Here is a 16,002-nt window from a genome sequence, read left to right as displayed (position 1 = left end):
TAACAGGGGGCAGAAGGGCACAAAAAACGAGTCTAACAGGGGCAGGAGGGCACAAAAAACGAGTCTAACAGGGGCAGAAGGGCACAAAAAATGAGTCTAACAAAGGGCAGAAAGGCAGAAAAACAAGGGAAAAACGAGTCTAACAGAGGGCAGAAGGGCACAAAAAACGAGTCTACTAGGGGCTGAAGGGTAGAAAAACAATAGAAAAACGAGTCTAATAGGGGCAGAAAGGCTAAACAAGCATTTACAATGCAACGGTTTCGCCTTTGGAAAAGTTAGAGCTATTGGCAATGTAAAGCCATTTATTTATCTGTTTTCAAAACCAACACATAAATACAAATTTTGTCATTTACAATGCCAATAGCTCAAACTTTTCCAAAGTTGAAACCGTTGCATTGTAAATGCTTGTTTCTCTCTTGCCTCCTCTCTTATCCCTCTGATCACTTTCTTTCCACCTTTCCACCTCCCTCCCTTTGCTTCTCTTATTTGAAGCTTCCCCTTGCCTGCTGCAATTAACCGGAGGAGCTGGGGAAATTGGAAGAGGCACCAGGGGCGACCCTAAGTTTTTCAAAAATCGACTTTCAATTGCTCGAGTCCTCCAGGAAAATGTTATAAAAAAAAGACCTGACTGGCAATGCTGAAAGAAAGTATTATGTGAAGAGTAAAGCCTAGACGACTGACGGGTACCTTCATGTGAAGAGTGGGCTTTGCCCCCCTAGATGTATTGGATTTTATTCAGAGAACTGTGATATATTGGAATAGGCACCGTTCTTTCAGGGTTATGCATTTGTACCATTTCACCCATCTTCAATGGCACATTTTTATGTTTTGTTTAATAAACTGCAGGTTTCCGAAATCCTAGACATTAGTACTGCACCTGTAGTTATTATGAGATGAAGAGTTAGTGACAGGTCTAGGTGAGCAAAAAGGCTGAAACAAACAAAATGCAAAGCGGTGGCTCCAGGTTCCAGGAAGATGTCTGAAGCAGGAGTGTAAACTCATCCTGCTGTCCTTCTTCCAGCATAAAGAGTGAGCCATCACTGCGGCGTGATGCCATCCGGCCTCTTGGGACATTAGCTGCTTGGCACCTACTTACAGGAAGGAGTCGGAATCACTCCGAGACTTCACATCGGATTACTTCATGATCCTGTGAGGCGGCAGAAGCGCCACATGAAGCGGGACACGAGCCGGGAGGGACACATGTGGTTCACAAAAATAGGGACACAAAATCAGAAGAGGGGAAATTGGATGTTGCATATTATTAGCTCACCACTCTTTTGAAAATGTGCATTCTCGTCTTCTTTATCCGTGAATAAAACAAATCTTGATTTTAAGTGAAGTGAAACAGCTGCACCCGTTCCCTTAATTTAAAATAAAATTAGAATTACGGTTTAGATCGAAGGTGCTTTTAAAATATTGCTACTTCAAAAAAATGTCATCACTGCTCCATCGTTCCTTTTTTTTTCTCACTTATTTCTACTATTAAAAAGGGCACTTTTTTAAGCACATAAAGCTTAGCTATTCAAGGTTTATTGGTTATGAATTTGTTTTCATGAAACCTTTTTTATAGGCATCATAAAACGGGAGGACAACCTTGCAAGTTCAGACCTTTAGTACCGTTTTCCCGCGGCTAGTACATAGTACGCTGTGATGCCGCATTCGCATAAAATATGGATATTTCTTTTTAAAAAACGACATCACGTTAAAAGATGAAATATATGTGTTTGTTTTCGAGGTGGAAAAAAAATCGGCATCTGAAGTCACATCAGCCGCAATTTGTTTATGCACGCATGAAAGGCAAGGCAGCGAAATTACTCTCTCTTGGGACCCCAAATGGCAGCCCCCGCTGTGATATCGAATGTAACATCTCCAACCTGCTACGTCTCTCCGGTGGCGCGCGCTGATGGCGGCACCTGCCTCTCTGGCGCCAGCGACGCAGGGAAGGTGTCTTGGCAGACGCAAGGCCCCGGTGACGGGAGGTGGCTCGCGCCTCTTGCTGCAGCGCGCGGCCCCCGGGGACTCCCATTGTCCCTTACCCAAAAACCCCTGGGGCTAAGGAGGCTCGAGCAGCAGTTTACGATTTTAATAATTGACGTGCTCAGTGAATGTCCCCTCACAGACAGCCAATTAGTTGTGGAATATTTATAGCACTTGGATTACTTTTTTTTAATCGACTGATCAATTAGAGGGAAAGTAATGAGGTCATGTAATAGCAGTTGGGAATCTTGATCTGTGTTCATGCTTAAAAAATGATAAGCTATTAGGCCTCCATTGGAGAAAAAACAAGTCAGGTCCCGGGCCGTGCTGTGATCGGCTGACGTCACGGGTGTGTCCCGGGCCGGCAGCCAATCACAGCGCGGCCCGGGAAATGACGTCACTGGGGTGTCCCGGGCCTGCAGCCAATCACAGCGCGGCCCGGAACACACGGCAACAAGGGGCGGGGCTTAAAAAAAGACCCAGAAACGCCCCCGAATCGCGTTTTCTCTGGAAAACGTGATTGACGGCTGTAATAATGTAATAATCTTCATGGAGTCAAGGTGTAGTTCCAAGTTGATATTTATTGTAGTTGTAGTTACAGATGGTACAAGTGAATCAAGATGGTAGTTAAGTGGTTAAGTTAGTAGTTAATTAAGCCCCACCAGGAGCTGTCCTCCTGGATGCTCAGCCTTCTATCACCAAGTGAAGACTCAACTCTTAGCAGGTATTCTATGACATGTATAACATTCTAAATACAGGCAAGCTGTAAAGCATGAGAAGATAGATGACAGATAAGGAGATAAAATACACTTTACAACAAGGGCCAATCTCTTCCAATGGCTAGCCTCCATTTATGGAGCTAGCCAATGGAAGAAGGGGCGGTTTCAAGTCGCCACTATAGAGCTAACATTAGATTTCGCCCTTGGGTGGGGCAACTGCTACGCAGTTGCAACGCCAGGGCGAAACCTAAAAAACGAGTCTAACAGGGGCAGAAGGGCACAGAAAACGAGTCTAATAGGGGCAGAAGGGCAGAAAAACGAGGGAAACAAGCTTCGGGTAGAAGGCATTAGTGCACTCGGATTTAAGAGTAGATTGAAGTATCCTCATGAGGGCAGGAAGAGGCAGCCTGAGAACAGGGTGCTCTGGGAGGGGATAGTTATGAAGCGTTTAAGTCGGCACGAGGCGCATTTCAGAAAAAAACGCGGGAGAGCGCGGGAACATTTCTGAGGTGAAAGTGGGTGGTTAATGGAGGCAAGAGCTTCATACATGCTACGGGTGTAATGTATTACTTTACTTAACAGTACTTGATTTCTCATAGAATGTAGAATTCTACCATGGTACCATTCTGAGAACACTTGGATGTTCTGGCTGGTCAGTTACTGTTTGGCTGTTCGTGGATGAGGCTAATAAATAGATGCTGAATCTTCATCTAGAAACTGATCATTATTTATTATTACAATTTAATAATTTCACACTGGCGACGATCCTACCTCATCGCCTCAACACGCAGCTGTCACAGACACCTCTCCAGCGGCAGTATCTTCAATCAAGAAAGCGTAGTCTTTCCAGCGGCTGTGTAAATAAATCATCACCAGAAGCGAAACACACACGGTGAGGAGCAAGCGGGAGGTTGTTTGAAAGAAAAGGATTTGAAACTCAAGGAAGCGGAAAAGGAAAATAATTGGGCACGTTTGTTTAAATTTAAAACGCTGCGCATCCCTCGCGCGCTTGCTCTGCGTTCTCTAGCGCTGTTGCATAAACAAAATGGAGATGCGTTTCAGTGACGCGTCGTTTGCGTGCCATTGAAGGGAAAAGCTTAGCCTCGTTGTGGAGAGAACTAAGCCTCTCTATGAACAAACATTGGAACGCGAGTGAGCTTTGACGTGCCTGGCCATTACTCGGGGCTTTGTGACGCCTTATCGTTCTAATAGAAAAACGTGAAGAAAGAGAGCATTGTGAAGCGCTCAGGAAAAAAAAAAAAAAAAAGGAAAAGAAAAGAAATTCGAAGAATAAGTACATTGTAAAATACACAGGAGTTTTTACAAAGAAAAATTCTTAATAAGAAGAATATTCAGTACACAACATCATCAAAAAAAAAATATATATATATATTTAAAAAAAAAATTCCCTCTTTAATGTTCTTTAAAAAAAAAAACATTAATTTTAACAATTTTGTTATCTAATTTGTTAAAGGAATATTTTACAAAGAACTTTGGAAAATTTGCTTTGATCTTCACGAAAAGAAGAAAATGCAGAATGTAACACAACCTGCTTTTTTCTTAACAAGTCCAGGTGAACCAAACGTAAAATGGCAGAAATGGAAAAAGATTTTTGCTAATTATGCAAGAGTGTGTGGCACGAATTTAAGTGCAGAAAGAAAGCATTCGTTGCTATTACATTGTCTAGGAGGAGAAGGCCAAGATGTATTAGAACATTTGCCTGAACTCACAGCGGCGGAACAGAGGAATTTAAACGAATATGATGTGGCAATTGAACAATTAGACCGACACTATCTTCCTAGACTGAGCACGATAATAGAGAGGTATCATTTCGGCTTAAGGGGACAAAAGAAAGATGAATCAGTAGAGGAATATGTTTCCGCTCTTAGAAAGTTGGCTTCATCTTGCAAATTTGGACAGACTTTGGATGAGAGAATAAGAGATCAATTTGTGTTGAAGTGCGCTCATGACAATATTCGGAAGGAACTATGGCTAAAAGATGAACCACCATTAGATGAAGTTCTTGTGATAGCAAAACAGGTGGAGCACATGACAAAATGTGTCGATGAGTTAAAAGAGGAAAAACAAAAAATGGATGAACCAAAAAAAAAAAGTGAATCTAAAGTAGAAGAAGTTGTGTGCCAAGTGAAGCACGAAGAGAAATCGTCTGGAGAAAAAAATGAAAATGGAACAAATAACTTCAATCCTAACTTTAACTCTGCTAATAAATTTGCATGTTTTAGGTGTGGAAATAATGGGCATTTAGCTAATTCATCAAATTGTCCAGCTTTGAAGTCAATATGTAATAACTGTGGTAGAAGAGGTCATTTTTCTAAATGTTGTAGGACTAGATCTAGTAAGAGAGATAATGCATATAGAAAATGGTCTCAACCGCAGGTGAAGACTGTGACTTTCCAAGTAAATAGTGGTCTTTTGGAACATCCCTCACATTTGGTAAAGGTTGATCATGCCATGATTGAGTTTAAATTTGATTCCTGTTCACAGATCACCATGATTGACCAAGAGTTATTACGTAAAACCTTTGGAGATAAAGTCAAACTTTTTAAAAGTGACATAATACCCTTAGGATATGGTGAAAAGCCTATTAAAATATATGGATATTTGTGAGAAGTTGGCCTGATGTGCAGTGCTCACTATTCTAGTGATCACTATATATCAGTCCAAACAACCCTTATTGATGATTGGTTGTAAGTCAACCTTATAGACCAGCTATCCTAGTAGCATGGATACGAGCAGTCTAAGGCTAAGACTCTAGAGGGCGTGTTAAGCCAGCTGTTTTACCATCACATTACCCCTTGAACACCCAGTGAAAGGACACCACACAAGTGTTATGAAAATAAACAATGTATTTATTAGAATCACAACAACCCTGTACTCTTTATGAGGACAGGGTGCTAAGCACACAACAAAACTCTTATGAAAATACTTAAGTTAGCACGTTATACACAAATGCCCGAGGGGCACGAAAAACCATATATTCTAAAAGTGGAATGCGAAATTACTAGCAGGTAAGTACAGTACTAATAGGCTTTGGAATCGCTAGGACTTGACTAGGGAATCGTTAGATTACTTCTAGGAGACCTAGGGGACTCGGGTGCAGAGTGTGCACTCTCACGCGGGATGCGGGACAAAGTCTATGGAGGCTAGTAAAGGCAAAGTTAGTGTTCACGGGCGAACCCGACCTGGTAGGAAGAAAACGACAGTGGATCCTGACCCTAGGATAGTGAGGCTATGCTGGGACACCGAAGTGCCGAAGTTACCTAGCCCAGGGGCTGCAGCTGCATAGGTCTGAAAAGACGTCGGGGATCTCGTTGCCGGACCAGGAGCCTGGAAGGAAGGAGTTGCTGGCAGGCGACCAGTGAAGGAAAGTTCGATGGATCCAAGCCTGGATCAAGGAAGAAGGAAACCTGAAAGCAGAGGGGACCAAGTTCTTGAATCACTAGCCAGTGATTAAGTGGGCACCAGGATGGCACCGGGCGAAGTCACCGCAGTCAGGTGAGTGGGCGCTGCTGGGCTCTGCAGTCTCTCGGACCAGGAGGCGTTGTCGGCGACCAGGATGGAGGTGCGAGCTGTCCCACGAAGGTTCTTGCTGTCGACGTCGCTGGACCCAGGATTGGGCAACAAGTCTTGGCAAATGCAAGGCCCACGCGGTGGACCTAAAATGGCGTCTTGGGCGGACCAGGAGGGTCCAGGGTACTTCTCCAATGGAGGGAAGCAGGGGCCAGTCTGGAGCAACCAGACCAGCAGCAGAAATGTCGTCGGGCGTCGTCAGGAAGGCCACAAGCCAGCGGGCTAGTAGCCAAACAACGCGGTGAGCAGTAAAAAGCAGAAGGGCCCCACGCAGATCGTGGAGATGCTGGGGGGCTGCTCTTCGGTGCTGAAGCTGCTCAGGGTGGGGGCTTCTCGGACCCCAAAGCACTCACCAGGAATTCACTCGGCGGGCTTGCTGTGCAGAAGTCGTGCAGTCTTGGCGATGGTCGGTCCCTCGAGGTCTCGTCGCACCCACGGTTCTCAGCTGTGCTGTAGAGGTGGGTAGAGGTCAGAGGTGCCAGGGAAGCCGGTTCTCGTCGAGCTGGGCAGTCGGATTCCGGAGGAAGGACTTGCAGCAGACCGCAGTGTTCTTAGATGGTGCCTGCGGATGCAGGGTGACTACTCCTTAGTCACAAGGGAAAAATCTTAGGAAGAAGTCTTGAGTTCCTTTCGCAGAAAGTAGTTTCAGGATTCAAAGATGATCTGATTTGGAAGGGGGCCAGTCTCTACCTTTATCCTGTAAAAAGGGGCTGGCACGCGACTAAGTCCTGCCCTATGGGTGGGACTAGGAGGGGGGTGGTTACACCCACTTCCTTGGCGGGCTTTTCCCCAGCACAGGGTCTGGAGTGACCCTGGAACTGGTTCCAGCCAGCCTATGCACAGTGAGCACCGGGGTGCCACGTGCAGTCACCTTCCTCTAAAGCCCTGCCTACCTACAATACACAAAACCCTGTCTGGGACGGTGCTGGCACCGCCCCTGGCAGGAAACCCTTTGTCCTTATCTCCTGTTCTGGGAGGACTCCCAGCAGCAGGAGGGCAGACTTGTGTCTCGGTGGCAGCATCCATTTTGTGGATGCTAAGGCTCTGTCTGACTTTTAACCGGGTTATAGGTTACATGCATGTCGTGTCCCTCTAGAAGGGTGGAATGCTAACCCCGTCGCCAGAATTGGCGAGGGGTTAGTATTCCAATTCGTATGACACCTTACTCGACATGTTTTGATAAAGCGATACCAGAGTTGGCACATAACCGCGAGGATTATAATGCACTTAAGAGTATATGGTATGCGATATCATGGAAACGGCTAAGGGATGGATCCCGAAAGCCGCAGACAGGCTCAGCTCATGCCAGAGCACCATCTCACACGATTCCAAGCACTCTGCCTTCAGGATTGTTAAGGCCTGCCATAGGAGTGACTGATAGGAGATCTGTGTGTCCATTTTAGGGTTAGATATAGGTATACTATATCTAAAGCAAAGGGTGATTACACCACCTTGCCCCAGCTGTCAAGCAGCCAGTTGTGTCAGATTTGGATGGCCAGCCAGGGGTGGCATAATACATGCTGCAGCCCCTGGTAGGCCCTGGGTACACCTATGCCCTGGGTACCTAAGGTACACTGTACAGGGACTGATAAGGTGGCTCAGTATCCAATTTAGATATGTACCTAAGGTACATGGAATCCATTTTACAGAGAGAGCAGTGGGCCTGAGGTCCTGAATAGCAGGGCCTCAGGTCAACTAAGTCAGAAAACCAGCAAAACACCAGGCAAAAAGTTGGGGGCAACCATAGTCAGGGATCAACCTTCCTACATAACCCCCCCCCCAAACGAAAGGAGATAAGGCTATCCTTGTCCAGGTAAGCCTATATTGCCTAAGTGGCCATTTAAGGAAGTACCAGCACTGGCATGGTTACCCCCTATGTCATGGTCCACTAAGCAATCCCTCACCCTAAGGGTGTCTGAGGGTCTCCACCATAGGGAATCTCTACCTGTGGTGTGTTTTGTCAAAGAAAAAGGCTGGTGCTGAAATGGAGTACTGAAGTGAGGCTCCACTAACTTTGGGCTCAGCTTCCTCCAATCATTATCCACCATAGAGGCCTTTCTTTCCAAGACTGAGTTGTTTTGGGCTCTCAGGGTCAACCTCTGGCTACCTACAGCTGGAGGTTGGGTCCCTCTGTTTGGCTTACTGGAGGGACAGTTCAGGTCTGGGGCCCTCAGGTCCCAAGTTTGGCTGTGCCCAACAGTGTCCATCTGTGGGAGGTCCCTAACTAATTTTAAGGGGGATCCCTCAGGAGTGTGTCTTATTTTCACTTGGCTAGGTCTACTAGCTTCAGTGCCCTTAATCTGCTGATTGGGGAATTCTTTTGGACAGGGGGCCCTTTGGGGTCCAACACTGGCCTCCCTGACCTCTACAGCCCTGGGCTGACTGAGGCAGGGTAGAGAGGGGCAGGTTACCTGCTCCAGACTGGGTCCCACCTTGGAAGGGTCCACTGACATCAGGGGTTCTGCCAGGCTAGGCCTGACTACCTCTGTGGCAGTTTCTTCACAAGGGGTCAGATCAGTTCCCTGAGGAGGCTGATCCTTTCCTAAAGTCTGGTGGGGGGGAGATTTCTCTTCCTCCTCAATACTCTCTGTCTGAGTGGAGTGATCCATAGTTTCAGGCTTCACAACACTGTCATCTGTCTGAGTTTGAGCTGTGGCCATCACAACTCTCCCAACCTTTTCAGGAGGGGGCTCAGTTTGGGTGTGGGCTGTGACCATCACAGCCTTGACAACCAGTTCTGGGAAGGAAGTTGTCTGAGATTGGGTTGTGACTGGCACAACCCTCCTGACCTGTTATGGGAGGATATCTTGGACTGGGGCTGTGGCTACCACTGCCCCACTACCCTTACCATGGATGTTCACCATTCTAGAATGGGTTTCTTGCTCTACTTCAGCCCAGGCTGAGAGCTCTAAATCATTCCCCAGTAGGCAATCTACAGGCAAGTTTGGTGACACTGCCACTCTCTTGTGGCCAGTGACACCTCCCCAGCTGAGATTGACCACTGCCATGGGATGATCTCTCTGTACTCCATCAATATTGGTCACCTGGTATGTGGCACCAGGTAAAAGTTGCCTTGAGGGGACTAGACTCTCAGTCACCATTGTGATGCTAGCCCCTGTATCTCTATAGGCCTCAACTTTTATACCATTGATGAGGGGCTCCTGTCTGTACTTGCCCAAAGTGTTGGGACAAGTTGTGAAGTTGGCAAACCCCATGCCAGTCTCACAGACAAGAGTATCTAAGTTTGGGGACCTGGTTAGGCCTGAGTCCCCAGGAACTCCCAAAGTAAATGCACCCAAATTCTTGGGGGCACTCCCACCACCTGGGGGATTACTACTAGTAGTAACAGGAGGTTTGGGAATGTTACCTGGGGGTATGTTCTCCTTATTGTTATTCTTTGGGCAACTGCTGTCAGTTTTTAAATGACCCACCTGTTTACAGGGATAACAATAAGGTTTCTTCTGGTTGTTGGAAGGATTCTGGGACCCACCCCCCTCAGAGGATTTTTGGGGCCCTGATGTGGTTTGATCTGTAGATTTATTCCCACCCTTCTCTTGAGGCTTGGTTGATTCCTTTTTCTGGTCACCACCTTGGTTCTTGGGCCTAATCCTGGTTCTGACCCATTTGTCTGCCCTCTTACCCAATTCTTGTGGAGAGGTCAGATCAGAGTCTACCAGGTGCTGGTGTAATAACTGGTTCTGACAATTATTTAAGACTTGCTCTCTCATAATAAGATTATACAATCCTGTGAAGTCAGTAACCTTGCTACCCAGTAGCCAGCCTTCCAAAGCCTTAGTGGCACAATCAACAAAGTCAGACCAGTCCTGAGACTGAGTTTTCTGGGTGTCTCTGAACAGCAACCTGTACTGCTCAGTGGTTAAACCAAACCCATCAACCAGTGCATTTTTCAGGACCTGGTAATTGTTAGCATCCTCAACTCTAGTAGTGAGGAGCTTATCTCTACCTTTGCCATCAAAGGAGAGCCACAGTATAGCTGCCCACTGACTCTGGGGAATGCCCTGCACAGTGCAGGCCCTCTCCAGAGCAGCCATCCATTTCTGGATGTCATCCCCTTGCTTAAAGGGGGGCACTATTTTAGTCAGGTGTTTAGTATCTAAACCCTTCTCTCTATCTCTTGGGAGATTGCTGCCACCAGTGGGAGCTAACCCACTCATTTTCTGCTCTCTAGCAAATGCAAGCTTTTCTTTGGCCAGGGCAAGTTCTTCCCTTTCAATCCTCAGTCTAGCTTGTCTCATCCTTGCTTCATGCTCTCTTCTCTGAGGGGAAGTCAATCTCCTCTGGGGAGAGTTCCTTCTCCCCTGAGAAGAGGCATTAGAGTGCAGAGATCTAATGGAGTCCCTAGAAAGAGATCTATCTCTCCTAACTCCAAGGTTAGGCCCACTTCGGGTTAGTACTGGAGGTCCCCCAGATCCTAGCCCAAGTAAGTCTAAGTTGGTCCTAGTTAGCCTTCTGACTACCTCAAGACCTTTGTCTACCTCATCCCCAGAGAGTTCCTCTTGATCCTCCTCCTCAACTGCTGAATCAGTGTTGGGGAGGTCTGGATCCCCAGAGGTTCCCTCTAAGGCTGGCATGTTCTCATGTAATTGAGAAAGCTTTCTGGCATCATATGTCTCTAAGAGACCTATCAGAAAGGGAGTGGTGGGGTTAGACCCCTGCTTCAGTTTTCTGGAGACACAGATCTGTCTCATCTCCTGGAAACTGAGAGCTGCATATCTTGAAGTGACCTGTGGAGGGTCAACACTGACCAGGGGAGTCTCAGTAGAATCTCCCTGGGTAGACATGCTTTTCTAGTGAGGTGTAAGTGGTGCACTTACCTACACTATATGTTTGCCTACTGATCCCTTGCTAGAGTTGTAGTTTAGGGTGTGCTAGGCCCTAGGAGCTACAACAGATGGTTCAGTAGAACTCAGAGTATTCTAAGCTAAGTTATATGTACCTTTAGTACTTATGTGATCTTTCACAAGATATTCTTAGGGCATGTGTGGTAAAACAACAGCAAGCTCAAATCCCAACCGCTGCTCACCAATGTGAGAAGTTGGCCTGATGTGCAGTGCTCACTATTCTAGTGATCACTATATATCAGTCCAAACAACCCTTATTGATGATTGGTTGTAAGTCAACCTTATAGACCAGCTATCCTAGTAGCATGGATACGAGCAGTCTAAGGCTAAGACTCTAGAGGGCGTGTTAAGCCAGCTGTTTTACCATCACATTACCCCTTGAACACCCAGTGAAAGGACACCACACAAGTGTTATGAAAATAAACAATGTATTTATTAGAATCACAACAACCCTGTACTCTTTATGAGGACAGGGTGCTAAGCACACAACAAAACTCTTATGAAAATACTTAAGTTAGCACGTTATACACAAATGCCAGAGGGGCACGAAAAACCATATATTCTAAAAGTGGAATGCGAAATTACTAGCAGGTAAGTACAGTACTAATAGGCTTTGGAATCGCTAGGACTTGACTAGGGAATCGTTAGATTACTTCTAGGAGACCTAGGGGACTCGGGTGCAGAGTGTGCACTCTCACGCGGGATGCGGGACAAAGTCTATGGAGGCTAGTAAAGGCAAGGTTAGTGTTCACGGGCGAACCCGACCTGGTAGGAAGAAAACGACAGTGGATCCTGACCCTAGGATAGTGAGGCTATGCTGGGACACCAAAGTGCCGAAGTTACCTAGCCCAGGGGCTGCAGCTGCATAGGTCTGAAAAGACGTCGGGGATCTCGTTGCCGGACCAGGAGCCTGGAAGGAAGGAGTTGCTGGCAGGCGACCAGTGAAGGAAAGTTCGATGGATCCAAGCCTGGATCAAGGAAGAAGGAAACCTGAAAGCAGAGGGGACCAAGTTCTTGAATCACTAGCCAGTGATTAAGTGGGCACCAGGATGGCACCGGGCGAAGTCACCGCAGTCAGGTGAGTGGGCGCTGCTGGGCTCTGCAGTCTCTCGGACCAGGAGGCGTTGTCGGCGACCAGGATGGAGGTGCGAGCTGTCCCACGAAGGTTCTTGCTGTCGACGTCGCTGGACCCAGGATTGGGCAACAAGTCTTGGCAAATGCAAGGCCCACGCGGTGGACCTAAAATGGCGTCTTGGGCGGACCAGGAGGGTCCAGGGTACTTCTCCAATGGAGGGAAGCAAGGGCCAGTCTGGAGCAACCAGACCAGCAGCAGAAATGTCGTCGGGCGTCGTCAGGAAGGCCACAAGCCAGCGGGCTAGTAGCCAAACAACGCGGTGAGCAGTAAAAAGCAGAAGGGCCCCACGCAGATCGTGGAGATGCTGGGGGGCTGCTCTTCGGTGCTGGAGCTGCTCAGGGTGGGGGCTTCTCGGACCCCAAAGCACTCACCAGGAATTCACTCGGCGGGCTTGCTGTGCAGAAGTCGTGCAGTCTTGGCGATGGTCGGTCCCTCGAGGTCTCGTCGCACCCACGGTTCTCAGCTGTGCTGTAGAGGTGGGTAGAGGTCAGAGGTGCCGGGGAAGCCGGTTCTCGTCGAGCTGGGCAGTCGGATTCCGGAGGAAGGACTTGCAGCAGACCGCAGTGTTCTTAGATGGTGCCTGCGGATGCAGGGTGACTACTCCTTAGTCACAAGGGAGAAATCTTAGGAAGAAGTCTTGAGTTCCTTTCGCAGAAAGTAGTTTCAGGATTCAAAGATGATCTGATTTGGAAGGGGGCCAGTCTCTACCTTTATCCTGTAAAAAGGGGCTGGCACGCGACTAAGTCCTGCCCTATGGGTGGGACTAGGAGGGGGGTGGTTACACCCACTTCCTTGGCAGGCTTTTCCCCAGCACAGGGTCTGGAGTGACCCTGGAACTGGTTCCAGCCAGCCTATGCACAGTGAGCACCGGGGTGCCACGTGCAGTCACCTTCCTCTAAAGCCCTGCCTACCTACAATACACAAAACCCTGTCTGGGACGGTGCTGGCACCGCCCCTGGCAGGAAACCCTTTGTCCTTATCTCCTGTTCTGGGAGGACTCCCAGCAGCAGGAGGGCAGACTTGTGTCTCGGTGGCAGCATCCATTTTGTGGATGCTAAGGCTCTGTCTGACTTTTAACCGGGTTATAGGTTACATGCATGTCGTGTCCCTCTAGAAGGGTGGAATGCTAACCCCGTCGCCAGAATTGGCGAGGGGTTAGTATTCCAATTCGTATGACACCTTACTCGACATGTTTTGATAAAGCGATACCAGAGTTGGCACATAACCGCGAGGATTATAATGCACTTAAGAGTATATGGTATGCGATATCATGGAAACGGCTAAGGGATGGATCCCGAAAGCCGCAGACAGGCTCAGCTCATGCCAGAGCACCATCTCACACGATTCCAAGCACTCTGCCTTCAGGATTGTTAAGGCCTGCCATAGGAGTGACTGATAGGAGATCTGTGTGTCCATTTTAGGGTTAGATATAGGTATACTATATCTAAAGCAAAGGGTGATTACACCACCTTGCCCCAGCTGTCAAGCAGCCAGTTGTGTCAGATTTGGATGGCCAGCCAGGGGTGGCATAATACATGCTGCAGCCCCTGGTAGGCCCTGGGTACGCCTATGCCCTGGGTACCTAAGGTACACTGTACAGGGACTGATAAGGTGGCTCAGTATCCAATTTAGATATGTACCTAAGGTACATGGAATCCATTTTACAGAGAGAGCAGTGGGCCTGAGGTCCTGAATAGCAGGGCCTCAGGTCAACTAAGTCAGAAAACCAGCAAAACACCAGGCAAAAAGTTGGGGGCAACCATAGTCAGGGATCAACCTTCCTACAATATTTCACAGCCACTCTTGAGTTGGGAAGTCGCATTATTCCAGGGAAAATTTATGTGACTAATTTTGGTGATGCCTTGATTAGTTGGAGAGATCAGAGAGATTTAGGAGTGAGACTTGATCCCAATGCTTCACCCCAGGTGCAAATACAACAAATTGAAAATTTGTCAGAAATGTTTTCAAAAAAGTTTCCAAATGTGTTTAAAGAACAGTTAGGATGTTTAAAGGGATATAAACACTGCATAAGGTTGAAAAAGAATGCGATACCTATTGTAGCAAAAGTAAGGAGGATTCCCTTAGCTGAGCAAGGAAAAGTGCAGAAGGAGATTGAAAAATTAATTGATAGTAACATAATAGAACCAGTAGAAGCTACAGAATGGTTAGCTCCTATCGTTATAGCTAAGAAGCCTTCTGGGGATATTCGTCTATGTATTGATTTGAGGGCATTGAATAAGGAGGTAATCGTAGATAGATTTCCTTTACCTAACATTGATGAGATTGTAGGGACATTAGAAGGAGCAAAGTACTTTACCACGTTAGACCTAGCTTCCGCTTACCACCAAGTGGAGCTAGATGCCGCATGCCAAGATCTAACTGCTTTTATTACCCCTATGGGTACCTTTAAATTTAAAAGGATGCCATTTGGATTAATCTCAGCAGCCTCAGTATTTCAACGAATTATGACTCACATACTAAAAGGTCTCTCAGGAGTGAAATGCTATCAAGATGATTTACTAATTTATGGTGCTAATATGCAAGAACATAATGAACGTGTGTGTGAGGTGTTGAAGAGGTTGTCAGATGCTGGTTTGTCTCTTAAGAAAGAAAAGTGTAAGTTTGGTTTGGAGGAAGTGAACTATCTTGGTCACTGTATTAGGAGTCAAGGTGTTTTCCCTAAGTCTGAGTTAGTCACGTCGATTGATAACATGGTAGAGCCGGTGAATAAAGAGGAGTTGTTATCATTTCTTGGAATGGTTGAATTTTATGGCAAGTTTATTTTACATTTTGCGGACAAGACCAAGAATATGAGGAGGCTCACCGCTAAAAATGTGACATTTGAATGGTCAGTTGACTGTAAAAAAGAATTTGATGAGATAAAGAATGAACTAAAGAATGCTCCGTGTCTTCAGGCATTTGTACCTGGTCTGCCTACGTTTGTATATACAGATGCTAGTGATAAAGGTCTGGGAGCTGTTCTAGTTCAAAATAAAGATGGACATGATTCCCTTATTGCCTGTGCGTCGAGATGTCTTCGTGGTCCAGAGCTCAATTACTCGGTGATTGAAAAAGAGTCATTAGCTATTTTTTGGGCACTTAAGAAATTTAAGAATTTAGTCTGGGGCACGAAATTTGTTGTAAAGTCAGACCATAAGCCCTTGAAGGAAGTTTTTTGTAAGAAAGGGTTAGACTCAATTTCTTCAAGGATTAGAAGATGGATAATATCCTTACAGGAGTTTGATTTTGAGGTACAATATTTACCTGGTGTATCAAATAAGGCAGCAGATTGTTTTTCAAGACTTGTAAGTGGCAATGATCTGTGCAATGATGAGGTAAATATGGATGAGGATGATTTTCTAGATGTTTGTGAGGTCACTGAGGGTGTTGTGAGGAAAGATGAGTGGAAAGAAGAGTTACAAAAAGATGAAGAGCTTTGTAAGGTAATGTCTTTGATGAGGGATAATAAACGTTTAGAGAAACCATGGTTGTTGGTTTCACATGAACTATCGTTAACAGATGATCTTCTGACACGAGGTTTGAGGCTAATCCCTCCCATTACTTTAAGAAAAAGATTGTTGTCACATGCACACTCTGGACATCAGGGTATAGTAAAAACTAAAGAAATGTTAACGTAGACAGACTACAATGCTAGAAATGACAGCTTTGAAACTTCAACACACCAACCTCTGCTCAAATAACGGCTAAATTAGTTTAT

This window comes from Lissotriton helveticus, chromosome 1_2 (genome assembly GCF_964261635.1).
Source record: "Lissotriton helveticus chromosome 1_2, aLisHel1.1, whole genome shotgun sequence".
In the NCBI taxonomy this organism is placed as follows: Eukaryota; Metazoa; Chordata; class Amphibia; order Caudata; family Salamandridae; genus Lissotriton; species Lissotriton helveticus.
The sequence above is the reverse complement of the archived record's forward strand: the minus strand, read 5'-3'. Positions refer to the sequence as shown.